The 12,572-nt window shown below is 39.4% G+C and overlaps 1 protein-coding gene across 4 annotated transcripts in view; it reads left to right on the top strand.

The window, feature by feature from the left end:
* Positions 1-12,572, top strand: part of Cyrib (CYFIP related Rac1 interactor B) — an 86,796-nt gene that overhangs the window by 27,828 nt on the left and 46,396 nt on the right. The gene's annotated exons all lie outside the window — the stretch shown is intronic.

Genomic DNA, 12,572 nt, shown 5'->3' with positions numbered 1-12,572 from the left:
ATTCTCGGCGTCCGCTCTTCCGCCCGGGCCGTGGCGTGTGCGGGAGCCGGCGCTTCCCTGCTTTTCTTCTTCTCTGCCTCCCCGCTTCCCTGCCTCCCTGCTCCCGTGCTCCCCTACGCCCCGGCGGCTCCTCCATACCCCGATGCCTCTGCTCTCCGGGCCAGCTCTTCCCCGGGCCCTCACCCCTGTCCTCGAGCCACGCTGTGCTTTCCCGGGACACCTTGAGCCCACGGCGGGTTCGTGTGCCTTTGCTCCCATCGCTCCGTTTTTTCACCTGTGAGACCAGACCTTTCAACTTTTAATTCCCCGGGTTTAAAGTCGAGATGCTCAATCTTAGGGTGTGGTCTCAGTGTGCTTCCAACACACTCAGTTTTTACTATAATTACCCAAATCTATGTCTGTCAAAGTCTCGTGAGAGTGGCCATCAGGGTGTGTGTGGAACCTCGTGGCTTTGGGGAGCTACACCGCCTCCCTCGTATTTGATCCACCAATTTTCTCTTGAGTGTAACGTTTGTCAGAAAGTCTGCTCTTTTCTGTGACTCCATGTCCGCGGTGCAGCATCACCTGTTTGTACTGTTCCTGGGACTTTGTCTTGTCTCATCTGTCAACATTTACAGACACTCCTCGTCCCCTTCTGTTCTCCCTTGCTGCATCCAACTACTGCTGGAATGCCTGAACCCTTGCCGAACCACAGAATGCCATTCTGGGTAAAGCAAAGTGTTCTGGTTCGTTGCCACTTTCCCTCTTCTCCTCTAAGTGTTTGGAGTGTGACACTTTGAACTCTGCTGCGTGAGAAATGTGTGTCAATCAATTTTGTAGATGTTCCACGTGAGAGTTTGCCTAAGGTGGGAGGAATTCTTGTCACTTGGGTGTTTGGTACCTCCTTGCACATAATTTTAGAATAATGTATCCCAAGAAAAACACACAGATTCTTTTACATCCTTAATTATGTTTTATACTGGAAATAGAAGCTTAGTGCCCAGAATGACCATAATTGGAGCACATTTGGTCGTCTGCTGTAAAGTAAAACTGAAACTGCCGAGTCGGCATCTGTAAAGTGACATGACAGCACTTTCCGCCTTGTGACTTTCACAGTCTGTCATGGTGGACTCCAGGTCCTATCAGAGCACACGTACCACGTATCCCTGCAGTGATGCCACTCTGGCATAGTGACAGCAGCATTTTCTAGCACTTTCTAGTACTTTTCTTTTCCTGAGCAACTAAGGTTTTGTTGTTGTTCTTAGGTTGTTTGCTTGTTTTGCTTCGCTTTAGAGTTTAAATAGCCACTTAACAGGTTGCTTAATTTTTTTTTAATTGGTGCATGAGTGCAGGAGCCTGTGTGTGGTCAGAGGATGTTTCTGTGGAGTTGGTTTTCTCCTTCCACCATGGGATTCAGGGATTGAACCAAGGTGGCCAGGCTTGAGCCATCTCACTCTGCCCTAGCAATAGGATTGATTGCTCATTGTTTTTTTTTCAGAGTGGTTTTGCTAGATAATTTTAAAAATCCCTTACAACTTTAGTAGTGAGGTTTTCCTCAGAGGAAACCCTTGCTTCGAAAAATGCTGGTGGTTCTGTAATGTTGCATGTAATTGAACAGAGCGTATTTTTTCTTTGTTTTCCTAAGAAAGTGACCATTTGATCAAGGGAAGCTGTGCTAATAACTTGCCTCTGGTAGCCCCAGCGACAATGTGAGCTGAGATGCAGAGAAACTAAGTGAGGGCTGTTTAGGGCTGTTTTCTTTTTATATGTAAGTGATACTTAATGGAGTTTAAAAATTCATTTCTCTGAGCTTTCTGAAAATAAATAGGTTAAAAATAGTTCACGTGTAGTGGTACCATGCTCAAGATTGTTTGACTAACATTTGAAGTGCCCATTTATCTTCACTTAGTAAATAGTAATTGATGGGGAAGTAGAGTGTAGTCATTTCATTTTACTCCCAGTCTCCTTAGGGAAAACCCTAGATTATCATCATTTTTATTAAGTATTAATGTTCAGTTGTGAAAGCCTGTAATTTTCTCTTTCCCCATTTAAGGAAAACAGGACTATAATATTTGAAAACACCTAATTGTGTTGTTTTAATTTCTCCTATTATTTTTGGTTCCCCGTTTCTTTTACAGCACAGCTTAGCACAGCCCTCTGCCTGTTGTATAGTGTATGAACTGTTAATATGTTGAGCATCCTGGACTATAACAGCACTTTTGAACTGTTGTAACTCTGTGACAAAAGTTTTAGAGAAAGATGTTTGTTGTGCTAAGCTGCCAATTCTCAAGTGTCCTGCATATTTTGAATTTGCTGTGTTGGGTTACTTAAGTTATTTTGAGATCTTTAGGGGATATAGGAGACAGATACACCATTTGTGTTATGTTCCAGCTCACGCTGGCTTTGTTTACCAAGAGTAAACAAAATATTCAATACTTATATTTTTCCAGCAGTCATGAACAATAGGCAATTTAGAAAATCTCCCATGCACTTCATTAAGTTATCCGAAAGTTAGCATAAATTTTTTGGTCATGCGAGCTCATCCTATATTTGTTCACTAAAGTATATTAATTTATTCAAAGAACCCCCCCCCCCCCCCCCAGCCAGAATGCAGAATCCAGCAGTTGAGTGGTGACTCAGTTTTGGAGCAGTCATGCTGATGATGATACCAGTAGCTAGCATTGAGCTGTCTCTTTAGGTCAAGGCAGTGCTCTAAGATGTGGTTTAATTTTCAAACAGGCTTTTTAGAGAAAAGCTTGTACTGTTGTCTGATAGGTGGGGAACCAGGCTGAGGAACTTTGAGAACAGCACCCTGGTGCTAGGATGTGATGTTGAACAGCTGCTCTACCTCAGCGGTTTTATACCCATTAAATTTACTTGATGAAAACCTGGGAAAGTAAAGCCCAAAGAGCTTTGGTTACTTGTCCAAATGGCTTCTGGATGGATGACCTTTTTGACTCATGATCATTAAATGAATTTTTATTTCAAGGTACTAGTTTGAGGTCTTATATTTTACATGAAATATTTAGAAGGTATTCTTCAGGCAAGAAATCTCAGAACTTTTAAGACACCACAGAGTGGATAATATCCTGCTCACTGGTCACAGCTCCTTCCCTTTCAACTCAAGAAAGTAAATGGAATGCAAATTAGTAACATTTATAAAACTCTTCAAACAACGAAATCACAGTTAAACTTTTGATTCTTTCTCTCTGTACACACACACACACACACACACACACACACACAGACACAAGCACAACATATACATTTCTTGTCTCTTTGTCACATCTGAATAATACAGTCATGGGTGAGAATGACTGATTGCAAAGATAACTCTCTTGAGGTCTTTTGTTTAGATCTAATGCAAAGCCATAATTTTGTGATTGTGTTGAAAAGGTGGACGTGCATACTCCTTGGGGGAAAGATTCAGTAGTGTGTATTGTGTGGGACACTGAAGTTCTCAACACTTGGAGTTCTTTTCTCCCCTTCAGTCATTTCTGCTTGGTGGATCCTGCCCAGTGCATCGTATGGTGTGTGTTAAATCCTGGACTGACACGGATTTTTCTCTGTCACCAGTTCTTCCAGTCATCAGTTGCCATGCTTTCAGGCAGTTCAGATGATATTGAATACTAGATCAGAATAAGCACTTTTGGAAATGGTTGCTAAGGAAAAGAATTATGACATTTCTGAATTTTTTTATTAGGATTACTTGTTCCATCCTGTTCTTTTTGGTAAGGGTAATAGAGAATTGAATACACTAATGTAAATGAAATTTGAGATTTAACTAGGTCTTGAGTAATCACCCCCACCTTCCCTGCTTGCGATTAAAACCAGAGCCTTACACGTGCTTCTGTATATGCTGTACTACTGAGCTTCATTCTTAGTCCCTTGAAGAACATTTCTGTGTGTGGTGTGTTTTTTAAATTTAATTTTAGAGATTCTTTTCATTATAAAATTGTATGTAGTGCTTTTATGTGATTAAAAAACAGTATATGTGGACACAAAACATGACTTAATGCTGAGATGCTGCTTCCTCGGGGCTATTTAAGTCATCATGATTCCTTTGACTTATACCATTGTTCGTCATTGAGTATGAGCTTGACCCACCCAAAAATCATCATATCAGGCTAGAAAGTCAGGAAACTTCCCCTAGCCAGCATTCAATTGCATGAACCCAGAAGCAAGCTTATAAATGGTTTCCAAAAGATTTATACCTCTTAGCTATATAAAGGGGGCAAAGTCCAAAGCCTAAGGGTTACCCCAAGTGAAAGCTGTTTCCCATTGCTGTCAGCTCAGTCGGTAAAATCAAGTTACAGAGACCGATAGGGCAAAATGGTTATAATGATTCCCCTCCCTTCCTCCCCACCTCTTTCCCTCTCCCTCTTCCCCCCCCACACCCTAGCACTTTTCTGTAAAAACCCTCTCTGGATGAAGAAGAACCCTCTCTGGTAGGATCTTAGTTAGTTTTCTGTTACTGTGACAGAATATTATGACTGCGGCAACTTACCAAAGAAGTACTTAATTGGGTGTACAGTTTCAGAGGGTAAAATCCATGGTGTCAGGAACAGCTGAGATGTCAGTCCTGTCTGTATTCACAAGCACCAGGAGGCAGAGAGTACACTGGGAATGGCATGGGTTTAGCCCACTCCCAGTGACACACCTCTTCCAATAAGGCTGCAGCTCCCAATCTTTCTGAAACAGTTCTACCAACTGGGGACCAAGTAGCCGAACATAAGTCTATAGGACTACTTTCATTCAAACTACCATAAAGTATAAGTACATATCACATTAATTTCTCCTCCAGTATAAGATGTAGAAATGATAGCAGCAAGTTGAATTAACTCAACCCCACCCATAGGCATTTGCTTTCTTCACCCCCTGGAAACCCTGCCTGAATCCTAAAAAGAATTCCTAAAAAGCTGAATCTGAATGTCTCTTCTTTTCACATAACCAAATAGGGTGGTGGTCAGATTGCTTGCGTCCAAGAGAATTGTGAAGTTAGGGTAGTAGTAGTAGTAGGTGTGTTTCTAGGAAGAGTCAGGGAGCCTTCATCAATCATATTCCTAATCATGTCTCTCCTTAAAGTTTGGAGTTGCAAACAGGGAGTCAAAGAATGGGGGTTGGGAGTAGGGTGTGCAGGAGTAAATGCACAAGTGTAGTTAAGACTGTTCACTCACAGGATTCCTTCTCTGCTAACCAAAGGAGTTTTTAATGCTTTTGGTTCACTTGTGTAGATGACAGCAAGGCTGTTATTACTTACACCACCTATTTTAGCTTAGGAGATTCATTGGTGTGACCTGCCAGCTTGCCAGGGCTTTTGACCCATTTTCATCATATACCCTTCTCTCTATCAGTGCAGGTAAGAGAAGGTAGCCAAGCCACCATTTGTGTCACTGATTTCCATTTCACGTTTGTGTTGTCACAAAATGTTGATTCATCTGCTGTGGATTAATAAGTAGGACAGTGGTATGGGTAGGGGAATGGAGAAGTGTTTTATAGTCTCCCCACAAACTACCAGTCACTCTTGGTTTTCAGGATGCTGTCTTAACTCAGTCCACAGGACTTTATCCTTTCTCTTAGAAAGTCATGGCTATTGGCAACATTGTAGTTGCAAGGCCAAAACTATTAAGACTCATTAGTCTGAGATTAATCCTATTGTAAGCATATAAATTTCCCATTCACATTTTTATGGATGCTGATAGAAGACACAAAATTATTGTATCAGAAATGGGGGGCACTATATCCTCTGTAGTAAGTAGTGATAACCAGAATGTCAACATTGAATACAATATATCAACTTTACCATGCAGAGTAAGAGTAAGGGTGCTAGGTAATACTAATGCTAGGAAACACAGTGTACTAATATTGTAGTGAAGTTCTGCCATTAGAGCTTGTTTTGTTCTGGAGGGATACATTTTCTTTTTTACAAGGCACTGAAGCATGCCTGTTTCCTTGTGGAAGGGGACAGGATTTTTATTTTTCATGGCTGCTCACTGTATAGAAATCTTAGATAGTAGAGCAGAGGACAGCTGGTACCTCCTCTCTACATGCAAAAGAGATAGCTGCAGAATGTTATTTTCTTATGTAAATTATCTTGGTACGTCTGCTTTTTAAAGAGGTTCCTGGCATAGAAGAACACAGTACACACTGTGATTGAAGTTCATTTTCTTTTGAGGTTTATTTATTTTTATTTTATTGTGTGAGTGGTTTGCCTTTATGTGTATGCCTGGTACATGTGGAGGTCAGAAGAGGATGTCAGATCTCCTGGCACTGAAGTTCCAGGTAGTTGTGAGCTGTTTTTTGGATCCTGGAACCAAACTTTGGTCTTTTGAAAGAGCAAGCAAGTGCCTTTAGGAACTGAGCCATCTATACAATCCTAGTTATTCATTTTCTTGATACATACCAACCTGTAAATAATGACCTTGATAGAGTTATAATTAATTTTCTCTGGTAAATCTATAGCTCAATAACATTTACTCAATAGCATTTCCTGACATACTCAGGATATCTTTCGATCTGAAATTCACTATATGTGGTCTTTCGGGGTGGTGAAGTGAAATACGGGAAGCTGCCATGTGTGCAAGATTTAAGACTCCTTTGATTTTATTTCATGAAACTCTCAGTTGAAGTCCTTTGAGTGACAGTATAGATTTTGGGTTAGAAGAACACCTAACACAGGTAGCTAGAAGAAGTTTATACTTGGAATTTTTCTTTGATTTTTTTTTTTTAAAACAGACTAGGACTCTTTTAGTACTTAATAAGCTCATCATCTTTTACAGTTATTTTTTGTACAGTTTGTTCACTCCTTTTTTTTTGGACATAGAGGTTTTGTAGCCCAGGCTGACTGATACTCAGTGCATAGCTTAGGTTGGTCCCAAATGTTACAGTTACAGTGATCCTCTTTTTTTCAGCTTCCCAAGTCTTGGAATTACACATGTGAGCCACCATGCTTAATTGTAAACAAGTTAACTTAGTGAAGATTATTATCTTTGAATATCTTACAGTGCTTCATAATTATATTTATCACTATTTTTTCAAAAGTAGTCAACTTCACTTTTTCCTTTTAAATCAGAGTGTGAATTTATTTATTTAGATACTTGGGATTGCCAGTCTAGTTATGTTGGTTGTAAGAACTGGTTGTAAATTGCTAGTGGGAAATGTAGGTACCTCAAAAATGAAGGATTAAAGCATTTTAGAATTTAACTATTTCTTTGATAGTTGGGACTTCCATATTAAAATGTGGATATAGTTAAATTTTTCCCTTTGTATTTATAGAATAGTGTGTAGAACAAGTTCACATAGTCTAGGGTTGGCACTCTTTAAAGTGGATGTGCCTGTTCACTGTGGTATGAGTGGTTTTGACAACAACTGGCCAGTGTTGTCTTCTGTCTTTGGTATGTGGTGTGGATTCTTAAGGGTCTGTTAGCATTGGTAGGTATCTTTATTAAGAATTGTAGTGAATGATCAGCCTTGGTTTTTTTTTTAAGAGCAGTTTCATTGAGATATACTTTGTTCATGAACTATTTGTATTCCAGTTGAGTTTTAATAGCTCTTTATATATTCTGGATCTAAGCTCTTTACTAGCTACATTATTTCCAAGTATTTCCTCTCAATTTGTGGCTTTTTAATTTTTTTAGTGATATCTGTTTTGGGGTGGGGGTATGAATGTTCTGTCTGCCTGTATGCTGGTATTCCAGAAGAGGGCATCAGAGCAGCCAGTGCTCTTAACCACTGAGTCATCTCTCCAGCCCCATTTTTTTTTGTTTTTGTTTTTTGTTTGTTTGTTTTTGAGACAGGGTTTCTCTGTGTTGCTTTGGAGCCTGTTTTGGAACTGAATCTGTAGACCAGGCTGGCCTCCAATTCACAGAGATCCACCTGCCACTGCTTCCCGAGTGTTGGGATTGAAGGTGTGCTCACTCTACCCTGCAAGTGATATATTTTGAGGTATTTGGTAGTTAGCATGAGAGTGACTCCTGTGGTCTCCTGTTTGAACCTGTGGTCCCCAGTTTATGGAAAAGTTTCAGGAGGTGTAGCCTTGTTTGAGGAGGTGTGTCATTGGGGATGAGCTTTGAGGTTTCTAAAGACTAATACCATTCCAGGGTACCTTTTGCCTCTTACTTGTGGATCCACATGTAAGTGCTCAGTTGTGTTGCCATGCTTTTTGCCACCGTCATGGACTCTAACACTGACACCATCAACCAATTAAATGCTTTCTTTTATAAAAGTTTTATAAGTTTCTTTTATAAGACTTGGTGATTTGTCATAACAACAGAAAGGAGGCTCACAGGGATATGTGTGCAATTAATGGTTGATGGGGAGGGAGAAACATTTAGTCTAGTGCTGTAGCCACTGATAAGGTGCCTATATTCCTGTAGGTAAATCCTCAGCAGTGTGCTTATAAACCCCCAATGAAACCATTAGATCACCAAAAATAAAACAAATAGAAGCAGGGTGACCAGTTTAGAAAGAGGAAGGGATCGGACTGGGGTAAAAGCAGGAGAAGAGTAGCAGGGGTAAATATGATTAAAATAATTAATACATCTAGGGAAATGTACATTATATTTAATTAACATGCTAGCGAAACATTTTCACAAGATTTTTTTTTTTTTTTTAAAAAAAAGAAGGAATAGTGCTTTTGGCTGCATATCAGAGGTGGAATTAGGAGGATCAGGAGTCTGGGATAAGCCCCAGATACTCAGTTGTGCAGCAAGTTCAAGGCCAGCCTGGGTGGCTAAGACCCTGCCTATAACAAGGCAAACAACAAACAAGTACTTTTAGTAGCAGGTCTAAGAAGTTTGTGCCTGACAGTAGGCTCTTAGATTCACTCCAGAGCTGGGTGGTGGTGGTGCATGTCTATAATCCCAGCATTTAGGAGGCCAAGACAAGTGGATGAATCTCTGTGAGTTCTGTAACATTGAATGGGGCCAGGCCTGCTTGTTTGGGTTTCTGTCCCACCCAGTACCCCACAGCCGGCAAACCCCAAAGAAATAACATAGAGATCTCTATAAGTTATAATGCTGATTGGCCCATTAGCTCTAGCCTCTTACTGGCTAACTCTCACATCTTGATTAACCCATTTTTCTGATCTATGTTAGCCATGTGGCTCAGTACCTTTTTCAGTGGTTGCAGATCACATCCTGCTGCTTCAGTGGTCTGGGCAGGAGAATGGGAGCAATCAGCTTCCTCCTTCCCAGAATTCTCCTGTTCTCATTGTATCATTTCTATTTCCTGTTTTTTTCCACCTTTACCTCCTGCCTGGCCAATCAGCATTTATTTAAAACATGATTGACAGAATACAGACAATTCTCCCCGCACCACTTCCCCCTTTAAAAAAAAAAAACAAAGGAAAATATCCATAGTACATTTTGGGGGAATGTGGGCATAGTATTCCAGGCTACTTCCAGCTGGTTGAGTTCTTTATATATTTTGGAGATCAGACCTTTGCTCTTTTTACTTTTTTTTTCAAAGAGTTTTCTAGACAGTCCTGCTCTAGGCACATGGATGGCTGGGATAATAAACTTGCACTAGACCAGGCAATAACTTTCTTCTTGTCAAAATATATGCTTGAATTTATTAAAATAATATAGAAAACTAAAGCCACCATGTTGGTTATCTCTTGGTGAGCATTTTTCCAGGCATCTGAACAGACCTAGTCATGACACAAGTACCTACACATTCTTCACATTGGACACAGGACACAGTATTTGCCCACACTCCATCTTCCTGTTTGTCTGTTAGTATACTTACTAGAAGCTTTAAGAGAGAACTGTTTTTCTTAGGCAGTTTTGTAATTTGAGATTTTTACTTATTCAGAGACAAGCAACTATGGATTTTTTTTTGTAATGAAAGCATTTACTTATTTTACTTTGGGGAAGATGACTTTAAAACAAATGTTCAAATATTTATTGCATGAATAATGTTCTGTGTGGAATGTGAACAAAGCTAATCCCCAAGTCCAGTTGCAAACATAGGTTTTTAAAAATAATGCATTTTAATACTGTATAAACTTTTTCGGGGGGGGGGCGCATTTGGGAACAATAAGTTTAGGACCAGAAAGTCAATACATGTGTAGAAGTAGAGTGTTCTCTTTGTTATCACGAGAACAGTTTTCCAGAGCACACTCAGCTTGTATTATTACCATGCTAATAAAGGAATGGCAACTTTTGCTGTTTTGTACTTTGTGAGTTAATCCCTTAGCCCTGACATAGTTCAAGATATAGTCAGAAGCAGAGGAACTATGACTGGATAGCCAGGAAAGGTCAGATCCTGCTATTAGAAACTTCCCTGGCATTTACATTTTCCTTACATAGTGTTTAGTATAATGAACACCTGGTTTAAAAATCATGTTTATCGATGAAACCATTATAAAAGACTGCAGAAACTATTCTTAGTATTATAAAAGGTAATTTAATCTGGTAAATGGTAGCTTTTTACTAGATTGGAGAATGATGAAACTAGGCAGGTTAAAAACTGCTATCACATTGATTTGGTAGAAATTTTAATTTTGAAAAGATGTACTTAAATTTAAATTAATTGAGAAACTGGGTTACTTAATAAGATCATATAAGTGAAATATTTTTTGTACTTAGTTTTTGTTGAGTCTCAAACCCACCCAGAGTCTTACCTACAGTGGACAAGACTTCTACCACTGAGTTATGTACCCAGCTTTGTATGCTGTTTTAAAGTTGAAATTAAGTTTTCCCATGATAAATTTGTACAAAATGAAGTCTTAACAGTAACTGCTTTTGGTGGGATTACTCTTTCTTCTGCCTGCCTGCCTTTCTGCCTTCCTCTCTTCCTCCCTTCTTCCTGGGATGTCTTAAACTTCTTTTGGATATTTTAGAAAGTAATTGCTGTGTGTTTTCCCCCTTCCCTTGAATGTTTTAGTTATTTAATTTCCATATTGTTGCAGCTCTTCTTGAGGAATGTGCTTGTTTGAAGTTCTCTCTCACGATGTACCTTCGATCTGTCTCTCCTTAAAGGTCTTCCACTATGATAGTACTTTCAGAGCCTGTGTTGTTTTCCCAAACCCTGGGACCCAGAGTAGAGGACAGGCACTCTAAAAATGCCAACTAATGTTTATCTGAATAGCAGCTATTGGTTATCAAGAAATCATGTCTCGAAAAACAAGAGAGAGAGGGAGGGAGAGAGGGGGAGAGGGAGGGGGAAGGGAGAGGAAGAGAGAGGAGAAAGATTACTGTTGTCTTCAAAAGATATTGAGAAGGGATTGGGCATATATAATGGATAATTTATAGTAGTTTATAAATATTGATTGAGGGTTAGAGAGATGCTTATCAGTGATGAGCATGGGCTGCTCTTCCAGAGGACCTAGTTTTATTTCCAACACCCACATGGCAGCTCTCAACCTTCAATAATTTTGGTTCCAGGGGAATCCAGTATCTTCTAGCTTCTGTGGACCCCAGGATCACACTTAGTGCACAAATGTATATGTAGACAAAACACTAATACTCAAAGCTATAATTTAAAAAAATTGGATTGTTAACCATTGATCTTTGTCCTTCACCATTTTCCTCCATATTTAGAGTTTTTGTACCTATGTACCTATTATGTTTTTTTGTTTTTTTTTTTTAAAAAAAAACTACAGTCCATTGTGTAACCCAAGTGATTTTGAACTGAATCATCCTGCCTCAGCCTCCCTAGGGTTAGGTTTACAGGCTTGTAGTCCTGGTCTTATATAGTGCATAGCTATATTTGAATGTGTCTCCTCCTAATCTGATTTACAAGTTCAGGCTTAAGTAGTCAAAATGTGAAATTAGGCTGCTTACTTCTTAAGAGTACGTAAAAATAAAAGGGCAAATAGAAGGCTTAAGCATGTGCAGCAAATGAGAATTACTGCTGGAGAAGCTGGGAGGAATTCGTGTGGTTTTGTACTTTTCAGTGATACTGAAAAACCTCCATTGTTCTTTCAATTCTTTGTTGCCCTAGATTAGGGAAGCCTTTTTAAGGATTTAAATTTCATTTCATCATGTATTCTTTTGTTACCAATCAGATGAATAGTGTTTAAAATGCCTGCTTTAGGGGAAGAATATTTTCCTTTTTCAGCTTAGCAGATATGCCAATACAAAACCTTTTTAAACCAAACTTGAAGATATGAAAAATCTCTTTGGAAGTTGTTAATGCTGGTGATTTTTAAACACACAGGCAAACTCGACTGCTCTAGCTTTCTCTGACACTCTCCTCTAGACATAATTAAACTACTTCTCAGTCTTGCCATAGCAGTTTAACCACAGAGCTCTAGTGTGGCATTTTATTTACTTACACTGTATCATAGCAATCTGCTTACCTGTCATGTCATAGACAGTGAGCATCTTGAGGTCTTTTTACTCAGCAATTTGACTATGCCTTGCATCTGGTGTGTTGGAGGGCAGAGTCTACCTATATTGATCTTTGTTGAAGTTTGAGTAGTTTGTCTTTAGACTAAGTGACAAGGCATTTTATTTTATTTTTATTCATTTACTTTTCTGAATTCGTTCTGTCTTCTTACCTTGGCTTACCTGTGGACTGATCACACAGCATCTTTAGAATATCTCTTGAGACATGGCATTTCAAACAGTTTTTAAAACATTTGATTG

Source organism: Arvicola amphibius, chromosome 9 (genome assembly GCF_903992535.2).
Source record: "Arvicola amphibius chromosome 9, mArvAmp1.2, whole genome shotgun sequence".
NCBI classification, from domain to species: Eukaryota; Metazoa; Chordata; class Mammalia; order Rodentia; family Cricetidae; genus Arvicola; species Arvicola amphibius.
The sequence above is the reverse complement of the archived record's forward strand: the minus strand, read 5'-3'. Positions and strand labels throughout refer to the sequence as shown.